We start from the raw sequence: 15,519 nt of genomic DNA, 5'->3' as shown, positions 1-15,519 counted from the left end.
CAATGGCGCTGCTTAAATACATACTTTACGACGTTTACTGTACACGTATGGAAGAATATTTTAATTGTTTCAAATGTAAACACCGTGGACTCAGCATAGATGGTATAACTCAACGCGCCTTTCATGCTCTATACGTTATACATTGCTGGAGTAACACTCGGAAACCACAGACAAAAACGCTCCTTTGCACACTAACAGATTATCTTCACATGGCGAAACTTTGGTCTGATTGGCTGTTCCACAGAATCCAGTCGAGGAAAGCCAGTAGCAATTAGATCATGTCCAATTCCTCCAAACCAGTCAAGCAGTCAGCCAGGCGGCCATCAGTGACGTGCACTGAGGAGTAGCTAGTCTAGCAGAGATAGATCAATCAATCGCACGTCTCTAATTATTTTCAAATCACAATATTTATTATCTTGAAGCCTCAGTTCATATGCAACATTTCTTTCCACGCGCTTCTCGTCCCTCGATGTGATCAGCTGGCAAGGCTGAATACCCTAGCTGGCTCTTCTTCCGCCTTACCAGATCCAGGTATAGACAACCGCCCGAAGGGGAAGGGAAGATTTCTGCCTGTACCTCCCTTGCCCCCTCGCCCCCCGCTCCCATGGTTGAAAGCCCGTGGTTTCAGGTCCTCCAGTCTATCTCCTATAGGACAGATAGGGGATAGGTTTCCCTTCGATTCCTTTGTAAATCGTCTAAAGAACTCGGGGGGAAAATTTTCTGCAGTACTTATGTTCTCTGTATTACCACAACCTTTTAAACGTTGTACAATATGTATGTATAATATGGGATGTAGTTTTATTTCTATATAAATGGGAACGTACTTGTATTATGTGCAGACAAAAATGTTATAGTTTCTTTTCTTTTTTTCAAATATGGAATATATAATGATTAAATAACAAATATTTGCTCACGCTCTCTCTCGCTCTCGTTTTAGTAGTGTTTTATTTAAATATACTAATAATTTGGCCTCCAATAAAAAATGTGTAAGCTAAAAAGTCATAATTACGGATGTATTAATTTGGTCAAGAAAACGCGCGTTCTAATTCTTGTTGTTGGTTTGGTTTATTTTACTTCACCTTTCTGCCACATTTGGTTATCGCGAAAATGAGGATGAGTGATGATATAATGAAATTGATGAAGGGACCTCACAAATAACAATTCAGGCCGGGATTCGAACCCGTGACGAGCGTTCCTATGTGTTGTACTCTGCAGTGAATAATGAAATAATTTGGAATGTAAAATGTATCCCAGAACTAAAAAAGTCAAATGAATATTGTTGAAGAAACTACAAAAAAGTGTGTTTTGTTACCTGTTCATTCCCCCTAGTATATTTAATTTTTGCCACCTTCCATCACTTTTTCTAGCTGTAACTTTAATCGCGATAAGGAGCTAATGAGCTTATGGAAGTAGTCACAAGGGACAATCATAAACAGAGAACTCTGGACTCCTGATTTCACAGTGCCCTGCAGATGCACTGGGAGGAAATTATTTGTATTTTCTTTTTCCTTTCTTTAGCGTTGATTTTCCATCACTTTGCCTAACTGACGATGAACGTTGATTAAATTAAACGAATGAAAAGTGGTTACAAAGGAACACTCATGAACAGGCCAGGGCTCGAGACCGGATCCTTCAGTAACGAGATCGTGAGATGAAGAAATTAGGGAAATCAAGCAATGCAATTTTTTCGGAAAAACGTTAATCATATGCAAATATGGTGTTTCAAAAATCCAATTGAAATTTACGTACCACTGAGTAAATATGCAGTTTGCATTACCGATACCCAAGTATCCGAATAGTTAGAGCTTTCCACTCATCTTTGTTGTCGGCCGACCTCCGTGGGGGAGTGCAAGTGGCCCCGGATCGGTACCAGGTGGACGCACATAGTGGTTGGGATCCCACTTTAAACTGTGGGTCCAGTCCCGATTAGCTTTTATGTACATAAAGTGGACTTAAACACCAAATCAACCAACCGCGGGTTAGTGGTTATCACTGCACGCTATGACACCAGGAGTTCCGGGTTCGAACTCCGACCTCGGCATGGGTGTTTTTTTTGTGTTTGTCTCTTCATTAATTGTATTGTACCATCTTCGCGATTAACCAAATGTGACAGCGACGCTAAGCAACATAAATCAAATCATTGATTGATTGTTTCATTTGGTTTGTTTTACTTCGCTTTTCCTACACTTTTGGCTAATCGTCAAGATGGTACGATAAAATTGATGAAGGGACAAACACAAATAACACCCATGCCCAGGGCGGGGTTCGAACCCGGGATCTCTGGCTTAATAGTCAAATCAACATGTTTTGGATTTTCGAAAGTTGGTGGGATTAACACGTGCTTCTTTTCAGTAGTCCTTCCTCATTTTGCAATCCTTTCCTTTCCTTTGTTCTATTTTTAGGAATACTGGGCCCTAAAGGGGGGGAGGGGGATTATGACCCACACCAACCTCCCTTGGGCACGCCACTGATTGCTACCCCAAGTGTCGACATCACCGCACGTCCCTGGCGGCCATGATTGTTACCTACAAAGTTAGTTCAGCACCAACTAGGGCATTCCTACTACAAATCCAGTTCCGTGTGATAGGGGCTTTATTCAAGGATATGAACCCGGGGTCTGGACCACTGGCGTCGTAGTGCACTATGCTAACCACTCCGCCATGGAGGTTGGTTACAATTTAAAATGTTATTGAAATTATCAGATTCTGAAGTTTGGAGTGGCATTTCGATGACTGAGATTGAAGAAATATAAATTGCTAGCAGAGTGGTCCAAACTGAAGAGAAAAAATTGTATTACAGCGTAGTTCACACATATGTGAGCAGTGAAGTGTTCCTTAAAAACGTCAAAGTCAGGAAAACGTGGCGAAAGGAGGATTGACTACTAAAAAGTATACGTACCCCTCAAGGACGTATTTAAGGGGTCCAACCCACCCCCCCAAAGACTTACTAAGTGCTAAAATTAAATAATGAAAATATATTTGTTTAATCTAGGGTTATTTATTTTTCGCCGAGCTTAATGGAAGGCAAGGATTATATTTGGATCACACGACTTTAAATGACAGTACCAAGGAAGATTTATTACTACTTATAATAATATGCTTTTCGTCAACTGGATCTAACATTCTTTCTTGATATTCAATTCATTTTCTATATGATATTAATTCCCTTGCCAGAGGTTTTTTTTTTAAAGATTTTGTCGATCTTAGCTACACGTAAGCTAGATAATGAATACGCACTGTTTTATGCCTATCCTTGAACCGTCTTTTTACATATTAATGGAATATTTTAATCAATATTTTTATTTTGAATTAATTTAATATAATTATTTTAATTTAAACATTTATCAGCACGAGACGCTTGGTTCGGAACCCCTCCCTTTTTCGAAAATCCTGGGCACGCCAATGTCTGTGAAAATACAAAAAAAATGTTAAAGCTGTGGTGTGCAGGTTTCTGGATCACATGGTGTAAAGCAGATTGTTGAGATCTCACTTGTTACTGTGCATAAATGTGTCTTTTTTTTTTTTTTTTAAAAAAAAAAGACTACGAACATGCTTTTGGACAAAACTTATTCACAAAATGAAAGTGCAGGTCCAATTCGGATTAGGTTACTCTAGGCTATGTGTGTGCCAGAAAGATTTTCGTAGGCAGCAGGAAGTAAAAAAAAAAAAGTTACCACAGTCATGAAATCAAACACACTCGATAGTATCTAGTGCTGAACGATGCGTGTTGTCCCCCCCCCCCCCACAGCATTTGTTTTAAGTCAATGTAAGCTCCAATGTTTTACTCCTACCCTAGCTGGGACAAAATAACTTTGCGTAACTTAATTTCCCGACACTTCGAAATCTACAGGGTGGCTCAAAAAGTCACTTAACACCCTCGGCACAAGGCCACTGCAGCGTGCAACATGGAAATGGTGATGACCAATCGTTGCCAGGCAAAGGGGGAGCCACACTGACGCCACCCGCACGGTCGGCGGCCATCTTGATGTCCGCCATCTTGAATTCAACTTTAGAATTTTAAATGGGAAGGGGGTGATATGATATATCAAATCAGACTAGAATTTCACGAGAAATGCAATGGTGAAGGTTTTTTTGATGTATATTTAACTAGTAAAAAGTTATGACTGAATTCTTGTACCAATATGCTCCTTTTCGAGGTGTTACAAAAATGCCTTAAAATTTGTTTAGCGCATCGGTAATGCATCAAGATCAAAGTGACGTCTAGGGAGAGAAGTTTGCATGCCATTGCACAAGATTTTAATCGGATACATACATGAAAAACTGTGCATTATGAGTGGTTGTCGCGAACAATTACAGTGTGACGCTTCCATTAAATGAAAAGTCCTTCACAGTAACAAGGCTAATGTTTATGTTCATAAGAATTCTGAAGTTGAATTCAAGATGGCGGACATCAAGATGGCCGCCGACCGCGCGGGTGGCATCAATGTGGTTCCCCCTTTGCCTGATAACGATTGGTCATCACCATTTCCATGTTGCGCGCTGCTGTGGCCTTGTACCAGGGGTGTTAAGTGACTTTTTGAACCACCCTGTACATGCTATTTTCCATCAAGTGATCGTTAGTTTTTATTCCAGAAATACAAAAAAAAAAAAACAATTTCCGAGAAATTTCAAACATTTTTAATGTAGAAAACATCAAGAATGAACCACTTTTAAACATGACCATTTGGAATATTCGGAATACCGAAAAGTAAGGCAAATTATTTATTCGGTTATTTGTAAATATCCGAGATTTTACAGTTACATGAAAAAAACTGCCCAAAAATGTTTTGTGTACGTGAAGTAAGTTATGAAACACAACCCTTCTGCGAGAGAGAGAAAAAAATAATATGACGCTGGGATTCGATCGTTGACTTAGTTTTCAGTGTTTCACAGCTCAGCCAGTGTTGCCACATGCAGGGAAATTCAGACAATTTTCTATGCTGAAATCCATTTTTTTCTGTTACTGGCTATTTTCACTACTTTGAATACAAGCCTCTACGTCTATTTTATGTCGCTCTTCTATATCTTCGGTTAATAGCGACGATGAGGATGAATGATAAAGTTATGAAATAGATTGTGTGCTTGTAACAGGGTTCGAACCTGGTGCTAAAGTGACTCCAGTGAGTAGATGGAACACCAAACACAAATTAATAGACACGAATACTACTAATATAACTATGATTATTATTAACAGTGCTGTCGATCACGTAGTCTCGGGTTGGAACACTGGACGCCTCCCCCCCAAAAAAAATAATTGTTGCATTCAAAATAAATAGGTATATAAATACAAGATTTGTAAGGATTTCGGGAACTTAGGTTGTCATTTACATCATTAACAAATAGCACTCACAGAAATTTATTATTTTTTTCTAAATTTCCGGACCGCCCACAGACAGGAGAAACCTTTAGTACTAAGACTTTCTCTTCATCTATCGTTCACAAGAATTAATGTAACAAAAGATAGGCTCTATTTAACACAACAAAACAAAATGGAAGGGGATCATTGCACAGTCATTCGTATCCAGACCCGTACCCAGGATTTTTTGAGGGAGGGGCCAGATTCGAAAATGTGTTTATATAGCCTATATAAAATGTGAAGAGATTACAAAATAGTTTAAATGTTTAAGTGTTGGATTTTATTTAATTCTTGCTTTACAATGATTAATAACATTTCAATTTATCTTTATTTTGTATATGTTGTTATGGGGGCCGTACCCAGGATATTTTTTGGGGGGGGGGGAAAGGTTGGTGCAAAAATGTGGAACGAACTTCGTAGTAGCGGCTCGTGCCTAAAATAACAGGTGAAGAAGTACATTTATAGGCAATGAAAAACAAATAGTAAGTGTCAGTGGCCCCCCTCACAATTTAAAACGTCTTTTTTGTCTTCATCCGTCCATCTGGAAAATGGTGTCTGCAACAAATTACACACTAAGTCATTTACTGAGTTCATTGTACAAACCTCAGCTCAACACATGAACACAACACACGATAGGAAACGCGAAACACACACGCGGAACAAGATCTCGCGAGAACGCAACGATTTTGCCACAACCACTGGATGCAATGTTTTCTGTCGACGAGAGAACTGCTGCACGTAGATGGCGACACCCATTCAATTCCAACGGTAGGTGACGTCACCGTTGCCATGACAACCGGCTAAAGTCTTCCGCAACCTGGCGGCGTCTGCTCTTGGTTTGTTTAAGCTACGACGAACTCTTCACGTGCGTAGCGCCGAGCGGCGTATTATTTGAGTATTATCGTGTGCGTTCTGCTGTGAAATAGTTTAATTTAACAAGGAAATGAAAAATGTCAATATTAATTTCAAAATTAGGTGAAAACATCTGCACTTGTTGCACTTGGCCAGCCGCCACTGGACGAAGTGAAAATCAGAAATGCTGTGAGGTTGATTAAATTAGGTTATTTTGCGTTACTTATTTATTTACGACGTTGTTTACGTGGCGAAGTTAAGGCATTAATGCCTTCTCATCCACTTAACCATTAATTACAGGGATCATTTTTTCTTTGCAGTTAATTGTATACAATTAAAAAATTAAAAAAGATAAATGAAAAATAAAGTAATAAAAGAAAAATGAAAGCAATACAGTTTGAATACGAGCAGTCAGGCCCTGGATTAACCATTAATTACGTACATTGCTCATTATTTTTACTAACACAATGAAAAAATATACCTTAGAAGAAATTAAAAATAAAAGCAATACAGTTAGTTCTACATGCACACACACACATTCACACACAAGTACCCACATAGAAAGCATATTTCGTGGGCTAAATGCATGGGCGTCCGGAAGGGGGGGGGCAAGGGGGGCCGTGCCCCCCCCCCCTGGAAAATGAAAGTCAACCAAAAATTATGCATTTCACACATAAAATTTCATTTTAGCCACAATAATATGTATTAATTATTGCATGAACACCATAAACTCAAATTTAAGCAATGTTTTTTTAGGGAACAACACTTTTGGGGGGAAATGTGACTTTTTTGCCCCCCCGTGGAAAAAAAATACCTTCCTTGCCCCTCCCTTGAAAAAAATACCTTCCTTGCCCCTCCCTGCAAAAAATCCTGCGGACGTCCATGGCTAAATGTATAACGTATTTCTTTCTGGGAATTTAATCTAGGTCCAATTGTTTAGCATGTATAATTTTAATTGTTTTTTGAATGTTACAACTGAGGAGGCGGCTAGAATTTCGGGGGGTAATCTGTTCCAGTGTCCTGCAGAGGTAACGGTAAACGAATTGGCGTAGAAGTTAGATCTGTGGAGAGGGATGGATAGCAGACATTTTTCACATGATCTTGTGTTGCGGGAGTGAAAGTCCGAAAGATATTGAAACCGCCTGGAAAGGTATTTTGGATCTTTTATTTTTAGAGCTTTGTACAGTAGGACAAGGTTGTGGTAAATCCGTGTGTCACTTAATTTAAGCCACTCGACCTTCGTATAATACGGTGTCAAATGTTCGGAATTTTTTATGTCGACAACGAAGCGGTCGCAGGCGTTCTGGATTCGCTGAAGGCGTTTAGCTTGCTCGTGATTAACGTCCGAGTAAACAGTGTCACAATAATCAATAATAGGGAAAACAAGAGATTGGACAAGTTTGTCTGCTACGTTTGTCTAATAGCGACGATGAACGATTATAAGATGAAATTGATGAAGAAACATACAAAGAACGCCTATGCCCAGGCTAAGATTCGAACCCGAGGCCCCTGGCTTCGTAGCGGAAACGCGATGTGCTAACCACTCCACCACAGGAGGCAGGTTTTCTTTTCTTATACCAGAACCACCACTGAAAAACATCATAATTCTATGTTTTAAAATATAATTTTTAAAATTAAATTATACGTGTTAGTAATTAAAATTAAAATAAAGAACATGTCTAAAGGTGAGTTTTGAAATAAGAGACATTTTCGCATCATATTTGTAGTCCGAAAAAAGTCGGGACAGGGATCAACTCTCTCGATTAAATCGGGACGTTCAGAATCTTTACATCAATGCTTATAAGCTAAAAGTACCAAATATTGCACGCTGCCGACTTCTGGAGTCTGCCGAGGGAGGGGGAGGGCATGGCCCCTCCCCTGGGTATGGGTCTGTTCGTATCTCACTTTAGGTCAAGTTCCGATTAGCCTAACTGTTAATAAAGTGAACAAAAAATCAAACTAAGAGCTCGGGTGTAAAACATGCTTTAGTGACATTTTGTTCTTTTTTGAGTTAGAAAGTAAAATGTGCCATCCTTAAATTTTACAATTTGCATTGGATTGAGTGAAGCCTTCTGAAATTGGTAGACACAATACGAAAACAATTTATCTACAGTATAACTTCTATTAACCTTTTTTCTTAATGAACTCAGAAATGGCCAAAATGTCAATTACCATGTTTTACACCCGACCCCTTCATTTTATTCGATTTCTTTATATGGAGGGAAATATTGCGGGGAAAGGGAAATTTTGCTGATAGATTGTGGCAACACTGTACACAGCTGACTGTCGGACGAAAGCTAGCCGAACCATGTCGGACCTGTTGTTATCTATAGACTTGAAGTGCAGCATAGGAATATTTAAGGTATTTATATTTTTTACTAGAGTTTGTGGCTTCTGGATAAGTATTATCTGTACCAGTTATATATACCGTATTATCTGTTCTAAAAAGGTTATGTGGTACATTTAATTGAATTTTCTCTTAAAAACTCCGAAATAGAACACGTGGTTTTTCGACTTGTCAGATCTGAAATTTTTACTATGTGGACCACTTTTTACTTCGCCCAGAGCTCATGAACAGTGATTGATTTACGGATCGCGAGTTAATGTAATAGGATTCGGAAGTTGTACCATTTACTATCCCTCAGCTAGGATAATACTCCACCAAAAAGTTTTCCAACTTGCATATTCCACTTCGAGCACTGCATATAGCCTACCTCAGTGAGGAAACGTGACTTGCAGGTTAGTCAGTCGTTTTCACGTTCAGAAGACACAACGGCGCTTATGGAGAAACCGCACAGTGTTGCCAATACAGCGCTAGCTCATGTCGCCGGGAAATGATGACCTTCCTTCACAATGAAGGTGTTACATGTTTTGTATATATAATGATAATTATATGTAATTATTAATATAAATATTATACTGTGAACGTTACAGTTACCCTTTTTACTATGATCCATTGCGATCACTACACACGCGAGTGTAATGCACGAATATGACACTTCAGAAATCACTTAAAAAAGTAAAAATCACTGAGAGCTCACACAACTGAAAACACTTTTTCGGGAGAGGGAAAAAGTCTAAACAGACCAAAGTAGATCTCTCACTCAAGTAAGAGGAACCTGGCACATGGGTTAAATTCAAGTTGCAACCCAAACAAACAAATGAGTTATGACCGACGTGAACTGATAAGACGTGAATGACTCAAGCAAGGCATGTCATATTTCTATCTTGAAGTCCCATATTTTGTCACGTGTTGGAAAGCCTTTCAAAAGTTAATATGGTGTCTATGAATTTATGTGTACGTTGGAAACTGAAAGATGATCTTCATTTCAGTATTAATGTCGACAGTAATGTAAACGAAAACAACGTGTATTTGCGACAGCACTAATGTTGCTCACAACAGCAGCATTGGAAATAATTGTCAATTATTAAATTTAGGTAATTTCAATTTTATTATAACAAACTGCATGAAGTTCATATTTTTACTGAATGGAAATAAAATAACAACTCGAAAACTTGGTGGTGATAGCCGGAATGCTGCGGTGAGTCGGCTCAAGATGGCCAGACAACGTCTCCTTACTTCGCGCGCGGTTCGGGTTAAAAAGAAACTCCAAATGCATGGAAGTAATATTTCTGGGAACCTTTGAGTGGTTATAAAAAATAATTTCATTATTTTCTCCACAACTTTGTCGCTTGAAGTTTTTACTTGGAATTACAGAACAAAAAATGGCCAGCGACGACATTTTCTACTGCAAGAATATAAAAAATCTCCACATACTTTATTTGAATATTTTTTAATGCGAATATGCTTTAAAGTATTGATAAATTCTGAGTATGACAATTAAAAAACAGTGTCAATTTTTTTAAATAATGAATGCTTCAATTTTACGGCATGTTTCAACGTTAGGAATGAAAACAATGTAAAAATTGTGTTTTCACGGAAAATTTGCGATTTTAATTTATCTAAAATTATGTAAGCAAGTTACCAGTTTTTTGTGTTCACCATCGTATTCTCTACAAAATTTCCTGCAAAACTGTAGGTACCGATTTTACGTAAGCTAAATTTGTAAATCCAGAAATTTCACAACAGCGCGCTCGTATTTCCCATAAGAAAAGCATTGCCCATAAGAGCCCATTGTGTCTTCTGAACGTGAAAACGACTCGTAAATTTGCATAATAGCGTTGCTGCTTCAAAGAACACTCCTTCGATTTGAAGTTATGGGAGCCGTTGACCCACTCTACTGCCTCGATAATTATGCTTATATTTGACAGATTTCGATGTTTTACGCAATACAAAATTGGTTCCAGTGTGCAGATGACTGAGATATTTGATCCGAAAGTATGGCCCGCGTAAGTAAAAACGTGCCATCTTGGAGTACTTACGCCGCTTTTTATTAGTAAAATCCGGTTGCATGCACCCTCAAATTTGTCCTCATCTTGACCTTAGAGGGGAGGTTTGCCCCCTAAAACAGTTTTTTAGCCGAAACAAAAAAACACGTATTTCTTCCTTTGGCCCCCTCTATACACCTGCCAAGTTTCATGGAAATCGGAGGGGGGACACTTAGATAACCTCCCTTGTGAGTCAACTTGAACATATTTGAAATATCATGGTAATAGCTAAATATAGGGTGGAGGCACTAGTTATGGCCATGTTAAGGAAAATGTACAATAGTATACAACTTTTAACATGATAATAATTTTATTGATTACTTACAAAAATTATGATCACTGTTACAGAGTCGGTACATTAGGACGAAGCATTAACAAATACAAACAAGTTAGTCAGTAAAAAAGTGTTAAAAGTATTAACCAAACATGACACTATTCTTCAGTTATGGCCACGTAAATTCACTTATGGCCACCTTGTCTATGAACAAATAATGAAGTAATGCAGACGAAACACAATATATTAAAGGTAAATAACATAGTTTTCAATGGATGAACATAGTGTAAATTTAGTTGAACAACATAAATTAACATTTCCAGACTTCTCAGGTCACTTCGTAGTAAACGAAACAACAAAATGTGACGTAAGAATTTTCAGTGAAAAATGCAGGCTCAACCAGGACTCGAACCCGGGTCTCTGGCATACCGTTTATTTTCACGGCACAGACAGCTCAGGTGCAATGTTAAGTGTGAACAGTGTCCATCCATTCTCAGTTTTCCCAATCCCCCAGTTTGGTGGAGCAGCTTGAGCTACTGCAGCAGGAATCCTCTCATATTTATAGAGAGTTGGTGGTGGAGCAAATTTTCCAGCAGCATTTACAGTAAACAAAGAAGTTTTTTTAATTTTTTTATCAGTTACTACTTCCATCATATACAGGGAGGTTATTTCAGTCGTTCACCGCCAGAGTGATGGCCGTTCGGCGGACTCTTCATGCAACAGGTCCCGGCAAATTGCGTTCAGGAAGTCCGTAACAGAAACCGCTTGTTTTGTAATGTTTCCACTTTTCACAATTACAGTTACAATTACAATTGAAATAAGCACGTACCTTGTCGCAAGGATACTGTGTGTGTGTGGAAAAGGTGTCCTCCCAAATACAAATATTTCTGGCACCTTATTTCTGACAGAAAATCTTAGATTAGACAGCGTTACTTTATCGTCAGTTGTCAGAAAGGGAAGACAGCATCCCGGCGCATAAAGCAAACCGAAAGCGTAAAATGATATTTAAAAGTAATAATAATGATGATCACTAACCTCCTGTGTTATAAGAGATGTTGAAAATGACCTCCTTTAACAGCAATACAACACGTTTCTTAGGTTCAAGAGATCCTGTCTATCGTAATTCCCTGACCACTTTTCTGCAAGAATTCGTTTTCACGTAATTATTGTACATAAAAACTCTCTGTTCAAGACTATATTTGTTTAACGACATAACTAATGAATTAATAACAATTAACACACAATAAAGCACTGGCCATGAGTAGCACATTACAATAACACAGTATAAGCAACACGTGTACTGATAAACGCAAACAGAAGTGAACATGAACGTACACTGACGTCTGGTAGCCGACAGTGTTGCTAACCATTTTTCGGCAATGTCCCTACAGACGTAGTCAAAATGTCCCTACAACTGACCAAATGTCCCTACGCCAAGTAAAGCGACTAAAAAAATTATCACCTCATGAGCATGCAAAACAGAAGATAAAATATACACATTTACTTACCAAGTCTTTCTGCTCGGTGCTTCCACAATTAATGAAGGAGCGAATTTACATTTGCCTATCCTAACTTAACCTAACCGTACCTGGAAGGGGCCCCGGCGCCTACCCAGCGTCGAATAACATGGGTACCTGGGGGAAACCCTGGGGGGTAAAGGCGGTCAGGGGCGTGATGCTGATCACATCACCCCCACTCACGACCGGATCAAGAAAGTGTGGGGCGTTACCCTCACACCCCCTATACGCCTTCATGGCGTGGTGCTATGCACAGGGGAACACTTTACCTTTTTTGTACCTGAATGGTTCGTGGGGCTATCCGTCAATGGTTTGTTGGGCTACCCGTTTTTCGAGCCCAAATTTTAACTATGTTTGCCTTGCCTAACCTAACTTAACCTAACCTTACCGAGAATGCTCAGTGGGGCTATTCCTGAATGGTTTTGCGGTAATTGTGATTACGAACCGATAAAAAATATTTTTTTCGTAGCACTTTAACATCATCGAAGACGTCATTTTAGTATCCTGCAATTTTATGATTGATGTAATGTTGCCAAATTTACCTGTAATCAAATCAGTTCTTCTACATCGTGATTGTCGCTGTCACATGTAAGCACGTTCTTTGGGCAATATACTGAAATGAATAAGTTTATTAATTAGCCCTCCTGCACACTCCACCTAACAATCTGTATAACATTAACAAATTTTTTACTGTTCTCTTCCGCTATTCTTACACAATCCATGCTCTCCAAGTATGAAATCAACAGTGTGGCAACGCTGTAGACAGCGTAACTAATTGTAATTTGTTCATATCAACAAATATGGCTACCATACTTGTATACGGAGAATCATTGCGAGAATTGAAATGCTTATTTTACAACTTCTACACGTTAATTAACATTTTTTCCCCCTCACCCCAACATGTTAACTTGAGATAAATCATCACGAATAATTATTTCGTGAGTATAAGACGTAGCATAGAAATTACAGAAGGGTCCGGTATTGTAAATTCTTGCCTTAATGAATAATAGGGGTGTGCGGGACAGAATTTTTTGGGTCGGGACGGGATCGGGACGGTAATTTTTTTAAATCCCGACATTCGGGACTGAAAAATTTGCAATTTCCCGACCAAGTCGGAAAATTTTCGGGACGGGAAATGTTCGAAATTTCCCGAAGCACTGGAAATCTCGAATTTTACAAGTCATTTTCACTTTAAGTGATTGTTTTTGCATTTCTAGAATAAAAACTTACAATTTTCGATAAGTTCCAGAAACTTACAAGGCAGAAAACGTCGAGAATTAACGACTTTTTAAAGTAAAGGATCCCGCACACCCCTAATGAATAACGTTGAGTCGTTTACTGTTGATTATGTTATTTGAAGTCATACATGCTGCTGCTGTGCAGAGATAGATGTTGGTTGGTGATGCTGTATTTCCTGCAGTCTTTAACAATTCTGGTCCCATTTTATTTCCCTTTTTTGTTTTTGTATCACTTAACATTGAAAATATTCTTTCCGTTTCCGCTTTAGAATGTGGCAATGTTAGCACTATTTTCGCGAGAGTGGAAATGTTTTCAAAAAGGAACTTGCCTTGAAAGTTTTTGGTAACCGATAACATGTTCCAAAATTCTGATGGAGATTTGTTAGTTAGTTCTTTTTTCTCCTCTTCGCTAAAGTATCCAGATAAACTAATTCATAAAATGTCATTTACCAAGATTGAAAAAAGTACCTACGTTTTCCCTCATTTGGCAAAATCTGTCCCTACGTTCCTACGCGGGCGAAATTTAGTGAAAAGTCCCTATGCTTAGGGACATGTCCCTACGGTTGGCATCACTGCCGACACGTGCAGTATGAAGCGCCCTCTCGCGGCTGACAACTCACCCAACCCCCGATAAGCTGCCGGCGCTGTCGTGACAACTGAGGATAAAGTAGCGATGACTAATCTAAGATTAGATGTCAGAAATATGGTGCCAGAAATATTTGTATTTGAGAGGACACCTTTTCCAGCATACTTGCGACAAGGTACGTGCTTATTTCAATTGTAATTGTAACTGTAATTGTGAAAAGTGGAAACATTAGAAAACAAGCGGTTTCTGTTACGGACTTCCTGTAATGCAATTTGCCGGGACCTGTTGCATGAAGAGTCCGCCGAACGGCCGTCACTCTGGCGGTGAACGACTGAAATAACCTCCCTGTACTTGACATTCTCTTAGACCAATGATTAATCCACCTTTGGAGCAAGACAAAAACAAGTTTCGTCCATATTGAAAATTCTGTTTGGATCCTTTAGGACATCTCCATCTTTCAGTGATGTCAGAACTTTATCGAACCATTTCCGAATATTCTCTTCAGTCACAGAGCCACTTTAAAAACCCATAATACCATGTTTTCCCTGGACGATTCTTCACAAAAGTAGGCTTAGAATGCTCTATCCCAGCTTCATTTAGTACCTTCTGAACAGAAGACATAAGATTTTCTTTATACACAGGGAACTCCATTTGTGCACATTGAAGTATCTACTCGACTAACCTGTTTTCTCTCGCAGTACAGAATGTGGAACACAGTGTCCTGTTGAAGATTTTGGAGAAATCCCTGCAATTTTGTTCCTTAAAGTTGTGCTCAGCACTCCAAGTATTTTAATTGCTGTTGCCACTTTCATTCCTTCGTCTATGGCTTTCAGTGCATTCTTCACTTTTGCAGGGAAATACTGGAATCTCTTCTCCTTCCTTATATCAAGCTTCTTTGGAGCTTTTGTAGCCATTCTTATTGTGCAAAAAGCAATACATTAATAAACTGCAATCATTTTCTTCAGTGGCCATAATCAAAGAATCTTTACAAACCTGCATCTAGTAATGACCATGTGGTCTACACATATTATTGTTTTGTGGTTATTTCTATTTCAGGATATAAATACCACAATTCTAACATTTAAACTTACCTCTGAACAAATTATATGTTCCTGATATGTATGTTCCACACACATGGAAAACCTGGAAATCTCAGGGAATTTGAAAAAAATACAAATCTCAGGGAAATTTCAGGGAAAATCTTGTAATTGATTAATGGTTCCCAATGAAGCAAAACTGAAGGATAATAATATGCTCCTGTCTGTGGATAATCCAAGCTGTTGTAGCATTTCTCTTTCAGCAAGGAAC

The 15,519-nt window shown here is 38.7% G+C and overlaps 1 protein-coding gene across 4 annotated transcripts in view; it reads left to right on the top strand.

Annotated features, from left to right (window-relative positions):
• The window catches only part of LOC146003744 (uncharacterized), a 137,390-nt gene that overhangs the window by 49,458 nt on the left and 72,413 nt on the right, over positions 1-15,519 (top strand). For 2 of the 4 annotated variants that reach the window (XM_083142142.1, XM_083142141.1), the window contains exon 1: positions 8,511-8,569. The exons of the other annotated variants lie outside the window; for them this stretch is intronic. The gene's annotated coding sequence lies outside the window, so the exon portion shown is untranslated. Of the gene's footprint in view, positions 1-8,510; positions 8,570-15,519 lie in introns of those variants that run through there. 4 annotated transcript variants of the gene reach the window in all.

Source organism: Lepisma saccharinum, chromosome 20 (assembly GCF_977018435.1).
Source record: "Lepisma saccharinum chromosome 20, izLepSacc3.1, whole genome shotgun sequence".
Classification (NCBI taxonomy): domain Eukaryota; kingdom Metazoa; phylum Arthropoda; class Insecta; order Zygentoma; family Lepismatidae; genus Lepisma; species Lepisma saccharinum.
This window is presented reverse-complemented; position numbering and strand designations above follow the sequence as displayed.